The sequence below is a fragment of the Hylobates moloch genome, unplaced genomic scaffold, assembly GCF_009828535.3.
Source record: "Hylobates moloch isolate HMO894 unplaced genomic scaffold, HMol_V3 SCAFFOLD_5, whole genome shotgun sequence".
Lineage (NCBI taxonomy): Eukaryota > Metazoa > Chordata > Mammalia > Primates > Hylobatidae > Hylobates > Hylobates moloch.
The window spans coordinates 101,772,863-101,780,643 of record NW_026652280.1 but is presented as its reverse complement, the minus strand read 5'-3'; positions in this window follow the sequence as shown (position 1 = coordinate 101,780,643).

Here is a 7,781-nt window from a genome sequence, read left to right as displayed (position 1 = left end):
AAACTGTTCTCCAAGGTTAATCAGTGCTCCCCACCTGAGTCCTCCCCACCCTCAAGTCGCCACCCCTGAGGCAACCGTTTTCCTCCCCTTTATGCGTTTCTTCCTGTATTTACCTCTGTATTTCTAAATAATCGATTTCTATTGGTATTTGATGATTTTTTTCTGTTTTTTATACCAGCTAATGACATCCTACAATGGAAAATAAAAATTTGGTTCTTTGGCAATACATATACACACAAATATGCACATACTTCCCCTCCCTGCAAAATTCCACCAGTATAGTTACATGATTGCTTTTGGTTAGAACAGAATTAGGGTACAGAGTATTATGATCATGTAAGTACTATTCACAGATTAACAATGCAGTCTGCTTTGAGTATATTTTCTTTCTTGTGCAACTTTTAAATTTTCTAAGAAGTTAATAATTGATCTTTTTTTCATTTGTTTAGTTTTCTCTTTTCCTGTCATTAACGCTCCCCAAACTCCTCACCACATAGTAAATTTCCTTTCAATTCAGTTAAACATGTTAGATGATCTATAAGCTTTTTGTTACTTGGAGATGTGTCTCCTGGAGTTCCCCATGATTATACTCCAATTTAGACTGATTTATCTCTAGACCGGCCACAGGACCATCTTCTTGGCTCTTAGCTGCTCCCTCATCCTAGGATTTCCTTTTGCCTTTCTCCTATGTGGCATCACCTATTGCCTGGACCTTATGCCTTCCTCTTTCTTGGCTTAATCTCCTGTTTTGGAAGAGCACATTCTCCAATAACTTCCTGAGAAACAGTTCTTAGGAAGTAACGTTAAGACTTTGCGTGTCTGGAAATATTTTTGCTACTCTTATAATTGACAGTTTGTCTGGGTATAGAAACCTAGACTGTAAATGGACACAGAAATCTAGATTACAAATTACCTTCCTTCAGAAGTTTAGAGACATCACATGATTTTCTTCTAGTTTCTGGAACTGTTTTCTGTTTCATCCAGCTGGAAAGAATCTGTTTTTTGTCACGGTGTTCTAAAATTTCATAATTACATGCCTTGCTAAGAATCTTTTTTTTATCCATTGTGCTAGGCAATAAAGGGATTCTTTTACATGAAAACATAGTTTTCTTTTGTCATGCCTTTGATAATTTCTTTGTCTCCATTGTCTTGGTTCACTCTTCACTCCTGGACTTGATTCTCTAATATTCATTTCTTTTCTGTCCTATTTTCCGTATTTTTTTCTTGAGGCGGAGTCTCCCTGTATCACTGAGGCTGGAGAGCAGTGACACAATCTCAGCTCACTGCAAACTCTGCCTCCAGGTTCCAGTAAGTGCAATACTCATCTGGAAGTGAGTGATTGAAAACTCTAGACAAAAACACTGCAAGCAAACGAAAGAAGTTAATTTGTCTGAAGACACAGAGCTAACAGAGGCTAACAGAGGCTAAGCTGTGATTCACACTGCTGTCAATCTATCCCCACAGTGCTGCTGTTTCATAGATGACGAAAACAAGACTGGGAGAGGTGAAGTGGCTTGCCCAAGCCACAGGGCTGGTGAAGAACTGAAGGAGACTTAACTCAGAGCTCCAGATCCCTAAGACAGGCACTCATGCCTTCGTTGAAGAAATGGGGGCTCCACTGACTTCTGAGAGAGGAAACACCTAGGCAATCCGCTGACAGTCTTGGTTGGCAAGCCACAGAGTGTGACACACAAGATAGAAGAGGGAGGCACTGAATCCTCCTCAGTTCTCTTGGGGTGGGAGGTCCAGGAAACCCCACCATCACCCCTAAGCATGTTTGAAGAACCCCATCTCCAGCCCAGGACCCCATAAGCCTTTCACTGAATCCCTTCCCAGCCCCTCCTGCCCCCCACTCAGCACTCGTGATCCCTCCCCTCTGCCAAGCGTCCCCACCCACAAAGCCCCTCACAGTCAGCCCCTGACTTCCAGCCTAGCCTGGTCAGAGCACTGCCCCTCACAAAGACAGGAACTCCCCAAGCTGGGGCTGCTTCTTCCCCATCAGGCAGACATCTGCCATTGCCCTTCTGCACCCCTCTCCTCCCACTGCTAAGGGCAGGGAGTTCAGACCTGGAAGTTCAAGAGAAAGAGATGAGTTTTTGTCTCTACCCCTCCCCAGGTCTTCATTTCTACCCACTCCCAGGAGTGTCCGGCCTCTGAGGAGTTTTTCTTCATAGAGGAGGGAGGAATATGCTGCCCAGGAGACAATGCCAGCCTCCACTCTGTGAATTCAAGGTGAATCCTTATGGTTGAAACTGCAGGAGGAAAAACAGAGACTGAGGTGTCTTTGGTCTCGCCATCTAAGTAAACTCTAGCACAGGTGCTGTGGGGTGTCCCTCACACAAAGCCAAAGCACTCAATCTACAGTGCACCTCGAACCCATCTCACAGGTATTCTTAAACACAAGAGCTTGCCTCCTCTTTCCCCTGCAGACCCCAAGGACTTGGTCTTCTTGCCTCTCCTCTGCAGTAATTCTGCCACTCCTCTGTTCCTTGGGTTTGCAGTAGTCACTGCTGGTCACCAACCATCCACCAGTCCCCTTTCCGTCCTTCTTGCAGGCAGACCACACCTTCCACAACAAAGGCCAACAATGCCAAAACTTGGTCTCCAAGCCTCGTGTGCCTCTAGAAGTGGTCTAGATGGGACCTAGTTCTGGCTGGTGATATGAAGGAGATGTCTTCTGGAGAGTTTATGAGAAAGATTTTCTGCCTTTCTCCAAAAAAACAAAAAAAAAGTTTTGGGAGAAAAAAAAAAAGTTCCCTGCACTCCCTGTTTACTTTGTTTTTGGTTTGGTTTGGTTTGGTTTGGTTTTTTTTTTTTTTTTTTTTTTTGAGACAGAGTCTTGTTCTGTTGCCCAGGCTGGAGTGCAGTGGCGCCATCTCAGCTCACTGCAACCTCCTCCTCCCGAGTTCAAGCAATTCTCCTGCCTCAGCCCCCTGAGTAGCTAGGACTGCAGGAATGCACCACCATGCCCAGCTAATTTTTTGTATTTTTAGTAGAGACAGGGTCTCACCATGTTAGTCAGGCTGGTCTCGAACCCCTGATCTCAAGCAATCCACCCGCCTTGGCCTCCCAAAGTACTGGGATTACAGGCATGAGCCACTGCGCCCAGCCCTATTTACTTTGGATGTTGTCATGGAAGCAGCTGTGCTTATTGCTTCTCAAGAAGAGAGAAAAGAATTACAGAGAAACTGGAATGGTTGAGCTGCAGGGATCTCTTATCTCTAGATTTCTCATTATATGAGATAATAAATGTCTATTTATAATCCACTTTAAACCAGTTATTTTATTTGTTTGCAACTGGGAGGATCTCAAATGGTACAAATTTCCTTTTCCAAGACTATTCCTATTCCAAGAATAATATTCTTGGAATTCCTATTCCAATATTCTTGGAATTTCCTATTCGAAGAATAATGAAGGAACACTCAATCTCCAGCCACCCTCTTTGTTGCCACCCAGAAATTGGACATAATCCGTAAGTCCCAACCAGACACTCTCTGGCCAAGGGGTCCACTTGGGCTGAACTCCTGCCTCCTGCCTGTTATCACTAGGAAAAGAAGGGATTGAGCAAATATATGGAAAACGGAAGATGGAATCAGATAATGAAACCCCCATGGGAAGTTTGGGGGTGAGAAGGGGGAGAAAAATGATGCTGGAGTTATTCCACTTGGCTTTTTCCACTGATGCAGCTTGGTGTGACACCTCTACTATTTTCTTTTTTTTTTTTTTTTTCTTTTGAAATGGAGTTTCGCTCTGCCGCCCAGGCTGGAGTGCAGTGGTGCAATCTCGGCTCACTGCAACTTCTGCTCCTCAGGTTCAAGCAATTCTCCTGCCTCAGCCTCCCCAGCAGCTGGGACTACAGGCGCAGGCCACCACACCCAGCTAATTTTTGTATTTTTAGTAGAGACAGGGTTTCATCATGTTGGTCAGTCTTCTCTGGAACTCCTGACCTCAGGTGATCTGCCCATCTCGGCCTAAAGTGCTGGGATTACACCTGTAGGCGGAAGCCACCACACCCAGCCCCCTCTACTATTTTCTAAATATCCAATTATGTGACATCTTCCTTCTGTGACTTCCTCCTCTTTATTAAATCAGCATACCAATTCTAACCCCTCCAGCCCTTGAGTGTGAGGCCCTCCATAGCCCACCCCAGGCATGTTCCTTCCCAGGAGCTGTAGCACAGTCTGCTCTAGTCTGACAGGTCTCACAGTGGCCACCTTCCGAGCCCAGGTCAAGTCCTATCAAGTCCTGCTTGCTCTCTGAAGCCTCCCTAAACGCAACAACCCTTCTGCCCTCTTCCTTACACAAATGCTTGAGATTGTATTTCCTCCATCACTTTATCCAGTCTTGTAATTACACAATCATCATCATTTGGCTACCATAAATGTTTGCTTCGTGTAATGAAAACCAGGACCCTACTCTTAAGGTCATAGCCCCAGAGCAAATAGCTGATAAAGGCCACTCTGGCTTGCAAATTCTCAACCCAGGGGAGCAGGCTCTGCCTGCCCCAATTCTGAATCAAAGAAGGACATGTTCACAAAGACTTTATTTGTAAACAACAGGTTTTCCATTACCATGCCAACACAGGCCTAATCTTCCATCATCCAAAGCAGCACATCTCATAAACCACAGCTAACATCTTTAACAAACAAAGGGCAGCTTTTGGTGACTGCTTTCACAAGTCTTAGGGTATCATCTCTGCTATCTGCACCACAAACACTACCTCTGGCCACTTCAAGCTTTTCTACATCTACCTCCAAAATATAAATCTTTATATAGTCTTCTCTACTAGAATCTATAAATTAAAAATTCTGAACTGCATTTGATACCTACATGTCAGCAGGGGACTCTTTGTTCATAACTACCACCACCCTGCCCTGATTCCACCCTGCACCCACGACATATGTCCAAAGCCCTAGGCCAAGATTCCCACAAATTACAGGAGTCTGTATATTCTGGTGCTCATTCTGCATTTTAAGGATGGGATTAATCTCTGGGAAAAATCCAGCATACTTTGGGAGTGGATCCTCTTTGTCTCAGGACAGTTGAGAGCAGGTGTGACCCCAAGCAAATGTCCCCTGGGGCCAGCCTGTCCTCCCCAGCTGGGTGTTCACCTACCATGCTCGCCCTTGCTTGTTGTTGCTTTGCTCCAGTAGCTTTCCCTCAGCTATTCATGCATGAAATATCTGGCCTATACCTTGAGCCACACGCAAAATTCAACCCTTACCTCAATTTCCACCCAACACAAAACAATACAGATGAAAAACATCAACACATTCATGAATGTGGATGATATTGTTAAATATCAGGAAGGGAGATTCTCAGTGAAGCATCATTTCCATCTAAAAAGGAAAGCCACTAGATATTCCTGAGGTTAGAGAAAATTCAGAATGCACCAGAGGAGGAGAGTCTTCCTCAAAACCAAGTGCCACTAAGGGGCATGGAGGCAAAGGATAAGTCAACCCCCCCACCCCTAGGCGGGTAAGGTGAGGCTGAGCTTCTGGTGAGCAGAACCTTGGCATGGATGATGTTTGATTTCAGCAACAAAGAGGGGAGCTGGAGATTGAGTGTCCCTCCCTAATTAGTCTTGGAAGAGGAAATTTGCAACAGTTGGGAGCCTTTTGATTGCAAAAAAATACATTAATTGATTTAAAGTGGATTATAAATAGAGGATTATTATTTCATATAACGAGAACCTAGACATAAGAGGTCCCTGGTTTGGTAAATTCTGCAGCTCAACCGTTCCAGTATCTCTGTAATTATTTTCTCTCTCCTCAAGAAGACCATGCAGACCTCCCCTGCCAAAGCCAAGGTATGAAGCAGGATGGCACCTTCCCAGCTCCCACCAAGCCCCTCCCCATCTTCCTTCTGAGAGCCCTTTCCATCAAACCATCTCCTCCCTTCTCCCTCCTTCCTCTGCCTGCCCTCTCCTGCTAAGGTCTACTCCGCCCCCTGCTGGCTAATCTTGGCAATGGCCTAGGTCTACTCCGAGACCCTTCCCCTGGTTCCACCCACTTTCTAACCTAAGAGTACTGATGTCACCCCTCACCCAACCACTGCTCCCAGGAGGCCAAGGGACACGTCATTGACTTCTCGCCATCAGACTGGAGGCAAAAGAGGGGGGATCAGTTTTGGGGTCACTCTGACCCACGCAGGGAGAAGCTACATGATGCCCGTGAGACCAGCAGCTCCTGTGGTCATGAGTGGTCTTCCTCCGAAATGGGAGCTCCCTAGAGGTCACTCTGTGGTTAGGGCCACAGGCTCTCGTTCTGAGTCCCTCGGGCCAGCTGAGGGAAAGCTACTGGAGCAAAGCAACAACAAGCAAGGGCGAGCATGGTAGGTGAACACCCAGCTGGGGAGGACAGGCTGGCCCCAGGGAACATTTGCTTGGGGTCACACCTGCTCTCAACTGTCCTGAGACAAAGAGGATCCACTCCCAAAGTATGCTGGATTTTTCCCAGAGATTAATCCCATCCTTAAAATGCAGAACACATAAGGTTCTCTTTGCCTGCCAGCCTGGCTTCCCCACCCGCCTCCCAGAACAGCAGGCTGTGACCTCATCCCTCCCCAGGACCCATGGCAGGTATTACCCCAGTGCCCCTTGCCTCACCCCCGCCCACCCCATCACCTCATCCTACAACCTCTGGGCTCCCCAGACAACAGCAGGGGCGACAGCACAGGCCAAGGCAGATGTGAACACTAGGAATCTTCAGCAAGAACTAAGGCCCCAAACCCAGCTCAGAGGATCCAAGCCTCAGAGCACTCTGGAGCGGGGAAGCTCTGAGAGGCCACCAGGGAAGGGGCAACACTCCAGCCAACTCGGATGAGGTGAAGCCCACCTCTGCCTCCCTTGCCCCCAAATGCTTCTCTCCCAGGGTCTATCTTCCTGCATTCAATCCACTTAGCACCTGCTGGGGCCAGGCTGCCCCGGGCACTGGAAAAACAAAGATAAGACAGACAGAATTCTTGGCCTCTTAGAGATGATGGTCTGTGAATTAAGAAGTCATTAATTTTTCTTTATCTTATTTTCATGTATTAATGATAAAAAGTAATCCATCCTCATTACAGAAAATGTGGACTATACAAAAGCATGTAAATTAGAAAATAAGAACTATCCATTATGTTCCAAATTATTTTGTTTTTTATGTTATAATGCATCTTCCATTATTTTTATATTTTTATCTAATTAATGCATGTACATAGCTTTTTTAAAGTCAAATAGTTCAAAAAAAGTTTATAATAAAAAATTAGTATTCCCACTATGCAGCCATAAAAAAGAATGAGCTCATGTCCTTTGCAGGGACATGGATGAAGCTGGAAGCCATCAATCTCATGAAACTAACACAGGAATGGAAAACCAAACACTGCATGTTTTCACTCATAAATGGGAGTCGAACAATGAGAACACATGGACACAGGGAGGGGAACATCACACACCCGGGCCAGTCGGCGGGTAGGGGACAAGGGGAGGGAGAGCATTAGGACAAATACCTAATAGCATGTGGGGCTTAAAACCTAGATGACAGGTTGGTAGGTGCAGCAAACCACCACGGCACATGTACACCTATGTAACAAACCTGCACGCTCTGCACAGGTATCCCAGAACTTAAAGTAAAATAAAAAATTAAAGTGATAAATAATAATAATAACAATTTAAAAATAAAAATAATAAAATTAGTATTCCCTGCCCTACCTGCAGTCCCTCTCCTCAAAAGGAATCAATCATTTTAACAATTTCTCGTTCACTTACTGGGTGTACTCCCATCATTCTAATAATGTGGCTT